The sequence below is a fragment of the Periplaneta americana genome, chromosome 13 (genome assembly GCF_040183065.1).
Source record: "Periplaneta americana isolate PAMFEO1 chromosome 13, P.americana_PAMFEO1_priV1, whole genome shotgun sequence".
Lineage (NCBI taxonomy): Eukaryota > Metazoa > Arthropoda > Insecta > Blattodea > Blattidae > Periplaneta > Periplaneta americana.
The window spans coordinates 58,569,074-58,585,103 of NC_091129.1; positions in this window are offsets into that span (position 1 = coordinate 58,569,074).

Below are 16,030 nucleotides of genomic sequence, written 5' to 3' on the forward strand. Positions count from 1 at the left end.
ATTATTATTATTATTATTATTATTATTATTATTATTATTATTATTATTATTCCAATGAATTAAGGTACTGTATTATCTTCCATTTCCCTGACTCCATAATTTAATAATTTGTAAGTAGACCTAACATCCCTTTCTTTTTTTAAAATATATTGACGTTGAAGTGTTATGATTTTTACTAAAGCAAACAGCAGTCACAATATATGATTAGTACAAATGTGCGATTTTTCTTGCACAACTTGCAGCGGTGAAATAAATATCTAATAGGCCTGCTGATTAACCTGTTACTTACAAATGGCTTTTAAGGAACCCGCAGGTTCATTGCCGCCCTCACACAAGCCCGCCACCATCGGTCCCTATCCTGTGCAAGATTAGTAATAGCAAATGCTATGATATTTTAGTGTGTGTAATAATAATAATAATAATAATAATAATAATAATAATAATAATAATAATAATAATAATAATAATAATAATAATAATAATCCGTGGCGCTACAGCCCGAGGAGGGCCTAGACCGACCAGCCGGCTGCTGGCCACACGTCCACATGACGAAGCAGAGGTGGACGATCATCCAACCAGAATGGTGGTATCGTGTGGTTAGCACGATGATCCTCCCAGCCGTTATAGCTGGCATTCGCAACCGGATTTCGCTACCTATCGTAGCTCCCCAAGTGCATCACGATGCTGGGTTGGCACCGGTCCCATACACTGGCCGAAATTTCATGAGAAAATTTCTTCCCCATGAGGACTCGAACCAGCGCGCATTCCGTAACGCGAGTCCTAGGCAGGATGCCTTAGACCACGACGCCACGGCGCGGGACCTTTAGTGTGTGTAAACAGTTTTAAAATTAGGAGTTAGAATTAAATTAATTAGGAAGTTAGACTGCAATATATGTGATTAGAAATGGTTTTCGAATTTGACCATTTCCCAAAACGTAAACAAATATCTCAGGAATCTCAGGGACAATATTTTTTAGAATTTGCCGATCATAGGCACATGCGCATCTGCTCTCTCCAATCCCCATTTCATTTTTAGTAATGTCTGAATCTCGTTCCCCTGAGCTGTTTTCTGTCGTCACTCATGACATGTCAATTTAATGAAAACATAAAGTAAAATTTTTTATATACCATGCAGTGATAATTGTACTTTATCACAACGAATAATTCTAGTAATTATTATTTATTTATTTATTTATTTATTTATTTATTTATTTATTTATTACTCGTAATGTCGTAATAATATTTGATTTGGCTTGGAGGATGAGGGAAGTACGTTACACTAAACTCTCCATTCTCAACATTAAAATCGCATTGCTGCGTATGTTGTATCCTAAATAATGCAAATCAGCAGTAATATAATTAACCATTGTCGTGGAATATTTCGCCACTATAAATGATGATGGTAAATCATACTCTTTTCCTCGAATAACGCTATTGATTGTCGTAAGGCAAGACAAGCTAAGAACTATATTAATTTGATTTTGATAATAATAATAATAATAATAATAATAATAATAATAATAATAATAATAATAATGTCTGAAAATAGCAGAAACCGGTAGTTCACTTTCAGCAATTATAACAAATTAGAGGGAACGAAATCTGAAGGAAAAACACGGAACTGAAAACAATCAACTTGCCAAAGTAAATGAACCATATGAACAATGTAGTTTGGAAGCAAAATTTTAATTCAACAAATTCAGAATTTCGGGAAACAAAATTGTAAATTCCATTAAATGACGCTGAAAATCTGCATACTAATATTTAACAAGTCATCAATAAATCTCAAATAAGACTAATATGCTTGGCATATTTATAATTTTCGTACTCGATCAATAATGCACAATTAATCAAACTATTTTCACGATACACAATGCTTAATAATGGAACTATTCATTATTTCTTAGTGCAGCGAGGCGAACCTAGCGGCATAAATTGTCATGACTCTCAGAGACCTACTCTCGATCGTGCTATGCGCCAGCTTGTATAATCTCGTAAGCAACGGTTGAGACACAGGATCCAAACATCGCCTACCTTATTGCATAATTCAGTAACGCTTTGCTTCAAATAAATTCGAGTTAACAGCTTTTCCTTATTTATAAAATTATGTATCAAATTCGTTTAGTATTTGTACACAATATAATACAGGTATATGGTTTTACTTCTCATAGGAGTTTTGTTTTTCCATTTTCAGCGCTATCAAATCATTACATGTTTTAATTGTTGTTGGGGTCAACGTCTCAACTCTCATTATAAAGGAACTCTAGAGTCTACACATTACAGTTAATGACGGATTTATTATTTCATCAGTCTAATTTATTTTATTTGAATACATAATGTACCTAGATGTATTAATTGTATGTGTTATATTTCCGTTGTGTCGACTGCTAGATGGTGTGATGTCAGTGCCAACTCCTGGGAGAAAGCAGAATCTCACGCTGAAACTGGTTTGAAGGTCATTGACATCAGTCCTATTACATCAAAGGTATCGACGCGAAGTATCCATACTGTAATACGCTGGGGACACAAGCAAAGAAATTTAATTTTTTGAAAACCGAATACACAGACGAACATGTGGGAAGAACACAGTCGTAACATTAAAGTTCAAATCCTATTACAAAAACGCAGCCAACATAGTAGGTATAGAAAGAAGTTTCAGCTACAGAATTAATAAAAGAAGAGGAAGAAGATCTCTAAGCCAAAGAGTTTTGAAATTAATATTCTCGCAAAAAGTAAAGATTTGTGATTTTTATACTGATAAAAATCAAGTAACAAGTATCATTCGTTTTCGCATCTTTTCTTTTCTATCGTCACCTGGTAACCTGCATTTTTGTTATTAAAAAAAAAAGTAACATTAATACAATATGTAACTGCATCATAAATAATGGAGCTATGTTGTTATATCAATTACTTTAGAAAACTTAAAAATACGTTTTAAACATAAAATATGAAAACGAGAATATTTAAACTCCCTTGCGGCCGGTTGACTACTCGGGACATTTAAAATCAGATCGAAGGCACTTACAACACAAGTACTATCAATTTTCTTATCTACAGCTTCTAGTCACTGCCGCCACAGTCTAGTATATACAGTCGCGAAGCTCAATACGTAGTAAATATGCAAACATTAGATAGTTGCTCACCACTAGGATCGCTAATATCGCCTCATTACAGACAATGCAAAATAGTACCGTCACAGTCTATTGTTTCTAGCACCCTCAAAACTCAAGCTTCGTGACTATATATAGTAGACTGTACTGACCAACGAGTTAGAAAGAGAAGACTATAGAGTGGCCATGTTGTCCTGTACAGCGCTCTTTGCGGTGCCACCGCGAAACACGGCAGATCTGAGCTAAGCGCCCAACTTTGTAAAAATTCGTCTGCTTACAATGTTGTATAACGGAGGTAAGAAGTACAAAAAAACGAAGAAAAAACATGCCTGTTGTGTGTGCTGCATATAACTGCAATGTCAAAAGGAAAAAGACAACTGATATATCATATTTCATGTAAATTTTATGAAGTTAAGTCCATAGTTTTGTTAATTAGCAGCATTTTTTTTCATGCATAAATGTGTAACAACGCCCGGCATAAACAAAATAAATGGTTGACTGATAATGTACTTAAACTAAATACGGATAAAACCAATACAATTCCGTTTCAGACCCAATGAAAAACAAATAGCAATACAATATTAAAACTGTATTTCGACACCGGCATCCTTTATTTCTGCTCCTTCTGTCCTTACTGCTTATACAAGAAGACGATGAGCTGTAGGCCTATTTCGAAGACAAACGATTAATCAAATAAATGGTTCACTAGTAATGAAGTTAAACTAAATACGGATAAAACCGCTACAATTCCGTTTCAAACCTAGTAATAGCAATCAAATATTAAAATTGTATTTCGACACTCGTATCCAAAATAACGCAAAACTCTGGGGTAGGTCGTATTGTTGTTAGTATTTTGAGTGGAAGGACATGAAAGAACATAATTGAGCACCCACGTGCAATAATGGGGTAAGTATGAATATATTTCGTAACTACTTACCCCATCATTTTACGTGGGTGCTCAATTATACACTAATAATTATCTGTGGTGCCACAACCCTTGAAAGGCTCAGACAGACCAGCCGGCTGTTGGCCTCACGTTCACATTTCGATAATAATTATACTTTACTGTAACAAAAAACTGAAAGCGTGTTTTGTCATGTTTCACCCACGTTACAAGCTTAGAGGTAAAGGTTGTTTACTACAGATAGGGCCTACTTTCATTCTATATCTTATGGTATAGTAAATAGTTTTGCAACGTGTAGAGACTGGGAAAACAATTTAATAAAATCATCCGAATCATACTCGTTCATTTTATAGGCAATCTTGCAGGTCGCATTTAAAAGAACCTAGGAATATTAACATTTTCTTCAGTATATTTGCTAGGACTTCTTGTCATACTACATGACAATTTTGCTTAGGTTATTCTTTTAAGCATTCCTTCTAGGAATAGCTCAAGTGTTTTAAATTTAGCGTACATTAGTTTAGATTAAGTTCCTAGCACGTATTTGACGAAATACTAGGTTTTTCCACTTCAGTTTAACTGATTTATGCAAACGAAATTAAGACAGCTGACGATTCTAATGTCAGTTATCACCACGCCCACTTTGTTTTGGGCGCATAAGTTCATTACCGACGGTCATTCAATTTTCTTCAAACATGGCGGCGCAATGACCACTCTATATCTTTCTCTTTCTAACTCGTTGGTACTGACGCTATTTCCATTTTTTCATTCTCTATGGAATTCGCATTCATCGCTCAACGCGTAACATCGCAACAATACCGTCTTCAACAATGAAAATGACATATTGGACCGCCATTTTGAGTTTGATTTCGTTTAAAGCAAGGAAAGATAGCGTTTTATGGAGAGTACGTAAATTGAAGAGTTTGGTTCGATTCCCAAGGGACAACTAGGATAAACTTCTTCCCACTGAGGTAAGCTTTCTAAGTTATAGGCCTATTACAATTCCTGCTTGAAAACTGCTACAATAAGTAGGGAAGAAAAGCATTTACGTTTTGTAGCGTCAATGGCGATTCTAGAAATAAATGTGTAGGCCTATATTGGAGACTGATAATTAAGCCTCAATTGCACAAGCACAATTAAAAATACCACCGAAACAGCGACACAATTTAAACATTACTGAGGACAATGAGGTTTTATGTTTTTTTAATACATTACATTGTTTTATGACCATCCTTCCTTATCAATAAATATGAACAAAATAAATCGTATAATGCAGCGCTTCTGAAAGAGTGGAATTCGGTGAATCGTAAATTATATTTAAATAGTATTTTAAATTTGGAGATTAGATCTACTGCAATGTGTAGTCTATACAAAGTCACGAAAATACGAATCACTAAAAATATGAAACATCACCAATAATAAATTATTATAATGTAATCATAATATTAAAGTCCTGAGGAGAATTTATGGCCCCACGAATGATAATGGTATATGGCGAATTAAGTACAATTTTGAATTCTATCAATTGTATAGAGAACCAGATATAATTAAGACTATCAAATCAATAAGAATCAGATGGCTTGGTCATCTGTGGCGGACAGAGTAGAGTAATCCAGTGAGGAAATTGACTTTTAATAACCCAGATGGCATCAGAAAAAGAAGAAGACCACCCTTGAGATGGATAATGTAGAATCGGACTTGTACGAGTTAGGAATTAGCGCCTGGAGAAAGAAAGCAAAAGATAGGGATCAGTGGAAGATTGTGGTAAAGGTGGTCATGGCCTGAAGCGGGCTGTCGCACCTACGAAGAAGGGAAAGAAGAAGAAGAATCATAATATTACAAAATAGATATTAATAATCAGATTTCATTATTATTAATACTATTAAAGATTTAAAACGGAATATAATATTAATCAGTTTCATACCTCGATTCTCTGCGTATTTATCCATGAAAACAAATTAATTATTCCGGTCTAAAACCAGATAATTATAAAAAATTTATAGCAATTGACGAGGAACATATTCCTCCCACCGAGCAGAATAATTAAGTAGGCCTACTGGATTTTATATAATTACGTGTGTTAATTGTTAAATATTATTAAACTATATTAACATTTGTATTGTAAGAATTATTTTGTTTTGTTTTGGTTTTCTTTTAACGATCTTATAAAAGTTCAAATGTTTCCTGATTATAACGAATGTGCACTTTGAAATAAATTGAAAATGCAAGTTTTTGACAATGTACGATATGTGCATTATTAACATAGTTTCAATTCTACATTTACACCCACTTCAATAAATAATAATAATTGCAACACTAATGAAACTTCGAAATCCTCCCATACCACACATGAGACTGTTACCTAATTTGCGTTGCGTTAATTCATGATCAAATGAAAGTGAGAAATGTATTAATATTTCAAAGAGCAGCATTTTTTAAAAGGAACTAAGTCAAAATTTGCTACATTTTAGTAGAGCAAAGAAATGCAGATAGCAATGTTTACGCTATCCTGAATCAAATAACTGTCCGGTAGATATATCGCGCAGTGTTTTTACAAGATACCTTGAACATACAGTCACGGACATACATTCATAAAAATATATAGTGAAATCAGCAAGTCGAAAAATGAATTTTCTCCAGACAGATTAAGAAAACTGCCCACTGTGCATTGGTACCTTATCCTAAGCAATGTTAATCCAGGGCCCTACCATCATATCCCACCTTCCTCAAATCCATTTTAATATTATCCGCTCACCTACGTCTTGGCATTCCCAAAGGTCCTTTTCCATATGCATTTCTGGACTCACCCATAGGCCTAAGTGCTACAAGCCTTGCCTATCAAACATCTGGATTTAACGTTCCAATTATGTTAGGTGAAGAATGCAATGCGTGCAGTTCTGCGTTGTGTAACTTCCTCCATTCGCCTGTAACTACGTCCCCCTCAGCCCCAAATATTTTACTAAGCATCTTATTCTAGAACATACTTGTTCCTTTCTCAACGTGAGAGGTCAATTTTCATAACCATATTGAACAACCGGTAATATACCTGTTTTATAAAATCTAACTTTCAGTTTTTTTGAAAGCAGACTTGACGACAAAAGATTCTTAACCGAATAATAGCAGGTATTTCCGTTATTTATTCTGCGTTTAATTTCTTCTCGAGTGTCATTTATATTATTTTGTTATTGTTGCTCGAAGATATTTGAAATTGTTCACCTTCTCAATGGATAAATTTACAATTGTTATATTTCCATTTTTTGCTATGTTCTGGCCACGAGACATAACACATATTCTGTCTTTTCGGGATTTACTTCCAAATATATTTCATTACTTGCTTCAAGTAAAATTTCCGTTTTCCCTAACAGTTTGTGAATTTTAATCTAACATATTCACGTCATTCGCATAAACAAGAAGCGGATGTAATCCGTTCAATTCCGAACCATCTGTGTTTTCCTGGACTTTCTTAATGGCATATTCTAGATCTAAGTTAAAAGGAGAAGGTGATAATGCATCTGTTTGTTTTAGCCCAAAATGATTTGAAAAATCTTCAGATAGAAATTGGTCTATACGGACCCTGCCGTGCGTTTCACTGAGACACATTTTAATTAACGTAATAGTTTCTTGGGAATACCAAATTCGTTAAGAATATTATATAAAACTTCTGTCTTAAACGAGTCATACCTATGACTTTTTGAAATCTACCAAGAAACTGATGTATTGTGCCCTTATACTCCAATTTTTTCTCCAATATCTGTCGAATACAAAAAATCTGATCAATAGTCTATTTATTAGGCCTAAAACTACATTGATGATCCCCAATAATTTCATCTACATAAGGAGCTAATCTTCTCAAAAGAATTTTTTTAAAAAATTGTGGTCTATTTAACGATGCTTGCAACTACCGAGGTTATATCAGCGTCGCCAGTGTGCCGGAATTTTGTTCCGCAGGAGTTCTTTTACATGCCAGTAAATCTACTGATGTGAGCCTGTCGTATTTAAACACACTTAAATGGCATCGACCTGGACCGGGATCGAACTCGCAACCTCGAGCACAGAAGGTCAGTGCTATACCGACTAAGCTACCCAGGCCGACTTCTCAAAAAAATATTGGACAAAATTTTGCATGAAGTCAATAAAAGTGATATTCCTCGAAAGTTACTACCGTTAGACTTTCCCCCTTCTTAAAGAAGGTACAATAATTATGAACTCCATTTGTTTTGGTACAATTTTCTTTTTCCAAATAGCAAATACAAGCTCATTTCACCAGATAATGCCTTACAGTCACTTCTATTAGACTAATTTTGCGCACTGGTACCTGGAGACTTATACTTTTTCAGCTTTCCTATCGCTATTTCGACTTCAGAAAGTGTGGGCTAGAGTATAAATGGCTCAGAAGTTTGTATTTGAATATAGAACCGATAATTTCTATTTGTTCTAGGTACATTTAGTAGTTGCCCAAAATAGTTTTTTTCTATTTGTTCAGGATGGAATGAGAGTTTGTAAGCAAGTCAACATTCTCATTCTTGATCACGTTTATCCTTGCTTCCTAGCCTTTTTTTATTTCTTCTATGCCTTTATATAAATCTCTAATGTTTTTATTCCTAGTATTTGTTTCTACCTTATTCAGTTTTTCCATCACGTAATCACTCTTTTGGTTCCTAAGTTTACAAATTAGAATATGTAATAATAATATAATAATAATAATAATAATAATATTTATTAATACTATACACTTGAGCTACATTAGGCATTGCAGCCCGAAAGAGCAGAAGCTCGTGCTCGGGCGTAGTTCAGATCAGTTATACAAAATATATCACAAAATTACGAGAGTTCATTGAGCACAATCACATTAATAAATGGTAAAATATATACAGCATGTAATAACAGGGTCTATATACAAATAGAAAATACAGAAGTACATGAATATTAGAGTAACAATTTTTAACTCAATTAGCTTAAACAATTAAATAATTAATCTGATTTGTTTCTTAAATCTATGTGTGTTAAGTGTACTTAGCACAGGGTAAGCTCTAATTAATGTATTATATATTTTGGGTCCAAAATTTCTGCTGTGTTTTAATCCAGCAGTTGTGTGGCATTTGGGAGTATTTAGAAAGAAACTGTAGTTTTGTCTCGTCTGGTATTCATGAGGATCAAATTTAAATTTATTGTGGTTTTTATGGAAGTAAATCAGCAATTTTTGTTTATAAATTTGTTCTAGATTTGATACGCCAAATTCCTGAAAAATTAATTTTGTTGGGTAATCAAAAGGTTTATATAGACAAATTTTGATAATTCTTTTTTGGAGCAGATTTAAAGGACGGAGAGTCGATTTTGCCATTCCTCCCCAACCTAAAATACCATACTGAATTATTGATTGAAACAGAGCTAAGTACACAGTACGCAGAACATAAACAGGTAAATAAGAGCGTAGAATGGAAAATTTGTGGATTGTTTTACGCAATCTGTTACACAGAAAGGAGATATGCTTGTCCCATTTTAAATGTTGGTCAATAATAATGCCTAAATATTTAACTTGTGAGGATATACTCAAAGCGTTACATGAGCAAGTAGGTAGGTTACAATCATGTATAGTTATACTTATATTATTATTTATTTCTAGTTGCTCAAGGCCATGTGATGTTAATGAAAATGGTATTAATTTTGTTTTAGAAACGTTCAAAGAAAGTAAGTGAGCATCCAGCCATTCTTTAATAATATTAATACCACTGTTAGAATTTTGATAAGTTTCATTCCAACTCGAACTGCTAAATATAACCACAGTATCATCAGCATAAGAATACAGAGTACCAGAATATTTCTCAATGTCAATTTTAAGTAAATCGTTGATATATATTAAAAACAAAACAGGACCTAAAATCGTCCCCTGAGGTACACCTATATCAATGTTATGTGATTTACTAAGGTGATCATTTATTTTAGTTGCTTGAGTTCTGTTACTTAAGTAAGATTTAAATAATTTTAAAGCAATTCCATTAATTCCTAATCTATCCATTTTATTCAAAAGTGTACTGTGATTGACCGTATCGAAAGCTTTTTGTAAGTCTAGAAAAATTCCTAGACATTTATTTCCTACATCTAATTGTTGAATTATTTTTGAGGTAACTGCCATAATAGCATCATCGGTGCACAAATTTTTTCTGAAACCAAATTGATTATCATTTAGTAGTTTATTTTTTTCTAAAAATGTTATTAACCGTGTTTTTATACATTTTTCAAATACCTTAGAGAGACTGGGTAATAGTGAAATGGGTCTGTAATTATTAAGATTATTTTTGTCACCAGACTTGTGAACTGGTATCACCACAGCATGTTTTAGGGCTGAGGGAAATACACCTTGAGATATGCACAAATTAAATATAAAGGCAAGTGGTTTAGAAATAGCTTCGATAATAAGTTTCAGGGTATTTGTTGTAATACCATCAATACCAGGAGCCACATTATTTTTTAAACTGTTTGCAATATTAATGATTTCACATTCATTTACAGGAAACATAAACATAGATGATATACTTTTATTATAAAGCTTATAGTGATGAGTACCAAATACTTTCTTTTTTATATTAGATACGATGTCATGACTTACATTAGTAAAATGATCGTTAAATTCATTTGCGATAGTTTCCTTATTTTCAATTGTTATTCCATTTCGACTTATAATTGTCTTTAATATACTATTTTTATTACATTGGGTGTCAGTAGCTTCGTTTATGGTCTTCCAAAATTGCTTTGGATTATTTTTATTTTTGTTAAATTTTTCAGAATAATATTTGATTCTCTGATTTCTTATTACATTAGTGAGAATATTTCTATATTTTCTGTAGTAATTTAATAAAACATTGTTTTGTGGGTCTCGTTTAACTTGCTTAGCTAACTTATCCCTAGATCGTATTGATTTAACAATACCTGTGGTAATCCAAGGTTTAATTTTTTTGTACTTACTTGAGAATTTGAGAGGGACATGATTAGAATATATACAAATTAGGTTACAGAGTATTTTATAAAAATTATCGAAACATGTATCTGCGTCTTCATTGTAGAATATAGATTCCCAATTAATATTATTAATATTTGATATTAGGCTTTTATGGTTTATAATTAGCTTATAATTGTCCGAAGGTTCAGTGGCTTCTCTGCTAATACTTTTATTACTGATTGACAACAATGCAAAAGTCATATAATGATCTGTTATTGCGCTTGCATATACTCCAGGTATAAAATTTAAGTTATTTCCCGTTTTTAGGAAAATATGGTCAAGACATGAATTGGATGATGGACGAGTAATGGAATTTAAGAATTTCACATATCCATATTCATGCATGATATTTAAATACGTGTTGCCAAAATTATCTAATCTATTTTCTAAAATTTGAATGTTTATGTCACCCAGAATAACATGGTTGTTTAAATCTTTGTATATTGACAAGAAGCTTTCAAAATTTTTCAGAAATTCATTTTTGCATAGTTTTGGAGATCTGTAAATTGCAGTTAGGTTAACAAGAGTATCATTAATAAGTGTTAATTGAAAATGTATAGCGTTGCAATTGGAAATGTCAATATCACTTAAAAAGACTGCGATGTTTTCCTTAAAATATACAACTATACCATCACATTTATTATACTTATTACTTTTAACAAATTTTTTATAACCATTAATATCATAGCCAGAGTCATGATCAAGCCAGGTTTCAGTTAGAACTATAATATCAAAGTAAAAGGAAAAATTATTAAGTAAAACACAGAGTTCGGAAAAATTGTTGTTGATGCTACGAATGTTTAAGTGAAATATTTTAAGATCTGATAGAATATTGGTAATATACTCATTGCAGTGAAGTAAATCGTTAAAAACCATTGTGTTATTATTGTTATTAAATTTGCACTGATGGATTTCATTTAATATAGTATTACTAGCCATTTGTAAGTCAATTATATTGTATAATTAAACGTGGTTACCGACACAATAGTATTTACAAATTATTTACATCGTCAACATTAGTGATTTTACTCACGGGGCTGGCTTCTTCTTTTCTTGCAAATATCTTACCGTCTCTTGTCCATACAAATTTATAATTCTTCAGTCGTGCTGCATCCCTTGTCTTGTTCAAAAGGTCTCTGGTCACTGCTGTCAGTTGGTCACCTGCTGTGATTCTTCCTTCCGGAAGTTCCCTGTTGACTTTCTTTGTCGCAATCCCAGGGCCGCTGTCGTCTTTCTTGGCCTCGTTCCTGAACAGCTGGAGCCATTCATCACGACTTCTCCTCTTTGTGAAGCGGATGACAATAGGACGCGTCTTTCCTGGCCTGGATGGTATACGATGTGCTATGCTTACATCATGTTGCACCAATTCACTACCGCCTATGACTTCCGATATTTGGTCAATAACTTCATAAGTTGATTGTTCATCAACCTCCGGAACTCCAAATAGCATTATATTGTCTCTGCGTGTGTACTGCTGCAGATCACTCACTTCCTGCTTAAGATGGTCATTTTCTTTCACTAGCCTCTTCATCTCCTCCTGCGTGGAGTTGAGTTCATGTCTTGTGTGCGCCAATTCCTCTCTAAGACTATCGAACTTGGAAGACATGAATTCAACTGATTTTCTTAGTTCATTCACCTCCATCTGCACTGAAGATTTAAGATCCTCAAACATAAGTTTGAGGGTGGAAATAATCTGACTGTCCTGATCCTTCCCACTCCCTCCTTCACAGTTTGCACCCTTGTTTCTACCCATTGTTAAGACTGTAGTAACTCGCACCACGGAGCATACAAAAAACCCGAGCTTCTGAACTGAATATATGACTTTCTTGTGTTAAATTCTGGACTAGTTCTGAGGATGACCCATAATAGGTCGAAGCATGTAAACCAGGTACGATAGAATTTAACACAAGAAAGTCATAGGTCTATAATACATAGCCTATTCCGAAGTGATACAGTGTTAAAAGTTGTGTAATCAAGATGTATTTACAAATTGCTTCCCGTCTTTCATTGAAATTATTACTATCTGCATCTTTATAATAATAATAATAATAATAATAATAATAATAATAATAAAAAGAGAAATAGAAATGGACTACAAGAACTCCAAGTTTGTACAATATGTTAAAAGTGATACGCAGTGGAAAATGTTTGAGAAACACTGGCATAATGTATCACAAAATTTTTACAGTCATTATTAAATGTAATTCAAATTCAAGTAACTGTTACGAAAATCTTCATCTATTTCTAATTTAACAGGAATATATTGTACGAATGAACAACTGACTTCAAAATGTTTGTAATTTTTTATCTACGAACTCACAATAGCAAAGGTCTTACGGGGGCCACGAACTGATCACAGGTCCTTCGATTAACAGTTAAATTGATACCAGTATGTACTTATCTTTCTTCTTTGGTGTTCCTATTATCAAAGCAGTCTCAACGTTAACAGAAATTGAAATATATGACTCCCATTAGGTCTGATCACATAATCCCATAGCTCATCATCGATTCGTTTTGAAAAAAGTGCATACATTTTATCTTTTCACATTCGAATGTGGAAAGCTGCACTGCCTCCGAGAGCGTGGAAAGAAAAAATATGTGCACATACAATCAATCAGTCAGAGTGTAATCAAACTCACAGCCACAGCACACGAGTCCCTTTCCCTACTCCATCTACACCGGTTATCACTAGCTATATTAAATTACATTCCAAGGATTCTGCAAATTTTACGCGGCTTCATAATTTTTTCAGAACTTTCGAAACAATTCCAGGAATCTACATGTAATTCATTGATTGGGTCATCGAAGTTTCTTGCATTATTGTAGGTCTACAGAGACATCTCCTGCACCTGCGACAGAGAGAATTTTCAAAGAAAGAACTCTAAAATGTTTCATGAAGCCCATCAAGTGGGACCCTGTAACTAACCCAGCCAAACATCTGGCTATATCAGGATACCAGACAAAGAAATGCGATACCCAATGGAATTAATGATGATGTGTTAAACGTTTCGCCACCAAGGTAAGATCTTGTGGCTTTCATCTTTTTTAGGTCACATAATTGAATTAGCATAAACTATTACTCCAGCAGTATTCCTAGTCTGCATTGCAGTAGTAAGAAACTGAGGGTTTAAGATCATTTACCTAGAAATATAAGACTTTTGCTTTGAGAATATTCATGTTAAATTATTGTATTTTCATAAAGTCTTGAACGGGCAATTCTCCTTAATTCTTGAAATTAGTCTGTACCGATTTTCTTAAAGCTTGCGCGGTCGAATGTGTGAAAATATGTAGATTTTAACGACGATAAAACAATATACAGTAGCATTTTATGTCTTTTGGGGTTTAGGCAACATAGCAGTTCCAAACTGTGTACAAAAGTATCAATCACAGATCTACGAGTATATACAGATACGGAAAAAAAATTCACTTCAACTTGTTCCTCTTTAGCATCTAGGTATTGCACAAACTGAAAATTAATTAATGGTATTTTTTATTTTAAAAATGGTATCGTTCTAATAACTTTATTATTAATGTAGAAACAACTTCATGTCTATTTCTTAGTAATAATATTAATTTTAAATATCTAGTAGGCCTATAGATAGAGAGTGGATTAATTTTGCACAGGATAGGGACCGATGGCGGGCTTATGTGAGGGCAGCAATGAACCTTCGGGTTCCTTAAAAGTCGTTTATAAGTAAATAAGTAAGTATTTCAATGACATAACTTTAAACATAAGTCACCCTTGAAGACTAACTTTCTTGGTGACATGTTCGATAAGGATCTTAGTTGGTCTTTTCACAATGATGATCTTTGTAATGCTTTAGACTCAATAAGGGGGCAAAGGTTAATTGGGATTTCCCGGTCTCTGATCGGGTCAAAAACCCTGATGGAACTGATATTTAACCCTTGCGGTGAATTTCAGTGAAGTCCGGAGGGCCTAATTAGTCAAATACACTCTCCTAACCTCCACGCTGGGGCCCCCTGGGATCTTTTAATTTGCGAAAGAGAGAGTGGTATGTGGAAAGCAATGGGAAGCTTCTGCATTTATCTATCCCAAGAAGACTGTACATAATTTGCATGATGAGTTTTTCTTCGGTAAAAAATTCCGGATGTCCGGAAGGGGTATACTGAGGAAGGACACATCATGACGTACAACAACGGACAGCAAGAAAGAAGATCGACGAATGCGAGTACTTCTGTGCTACGAGGTAAGATGGAAAACTTGAGCAATGAGAAGAAACAGAGTGGATTTTTTAAATTTAGTAGGTTATTTTACGATGCTTTATCAACAGATTAGGTTATTTAGCGTCTGAATGAGATGAAGGTGATAATGCCGGTGAAATGAGTCCGGGGTCCAACACCGAAAGTTACCCAGCATTTGCTCATATTGGGTTGAGGGAAAACCCTGGAAAAAACCTCAACCAGGTAACTTGCCCCGAACAGGAACCGAACCCGGGCCACCTGGTTTCGCGGCTAGACGCGCTAACCGTTACTCCACAGGTGTGGACAAACAGAGTGGATGTGATGGGAATATCAGAAGGGACGCAGGAATATAGTGGAGAGTTGATGAGTGATGAATAGGGCTGGAAGTTGATAAAATATATTTTTTTTCTGAGATATCACAGACAATGCAGAATACAATATAAACTCGTTTCATTTTAACACGAACCAATATAGTCTATGTCTACTTTTATTTTGCATTTATTTGCATTTTTTGTCTTGTATTGTTTAATGGTCATTTTTTAGGAAATGTTATTAGCAAGTACGCTGGTCAGATTAGTTTACAAGCAGAATAACATTAAGATTATGTTTTAGAGAACATTTTTTTCGTAACTTTTTTTTGTATCATTTTTTATTTTGTTTGAAGAAGACAAACTATCTCCCAAGTAATGGTTCGTTTTTACTTACGATAAACCTGAATTTTTAAGCTTCATGTTGCTATGAAAAATTCAATTAACACGTTTTGCTTAATTGAAACTTATAATATAGCTATATGAAACATTATTAACAGAATTCTGGAGT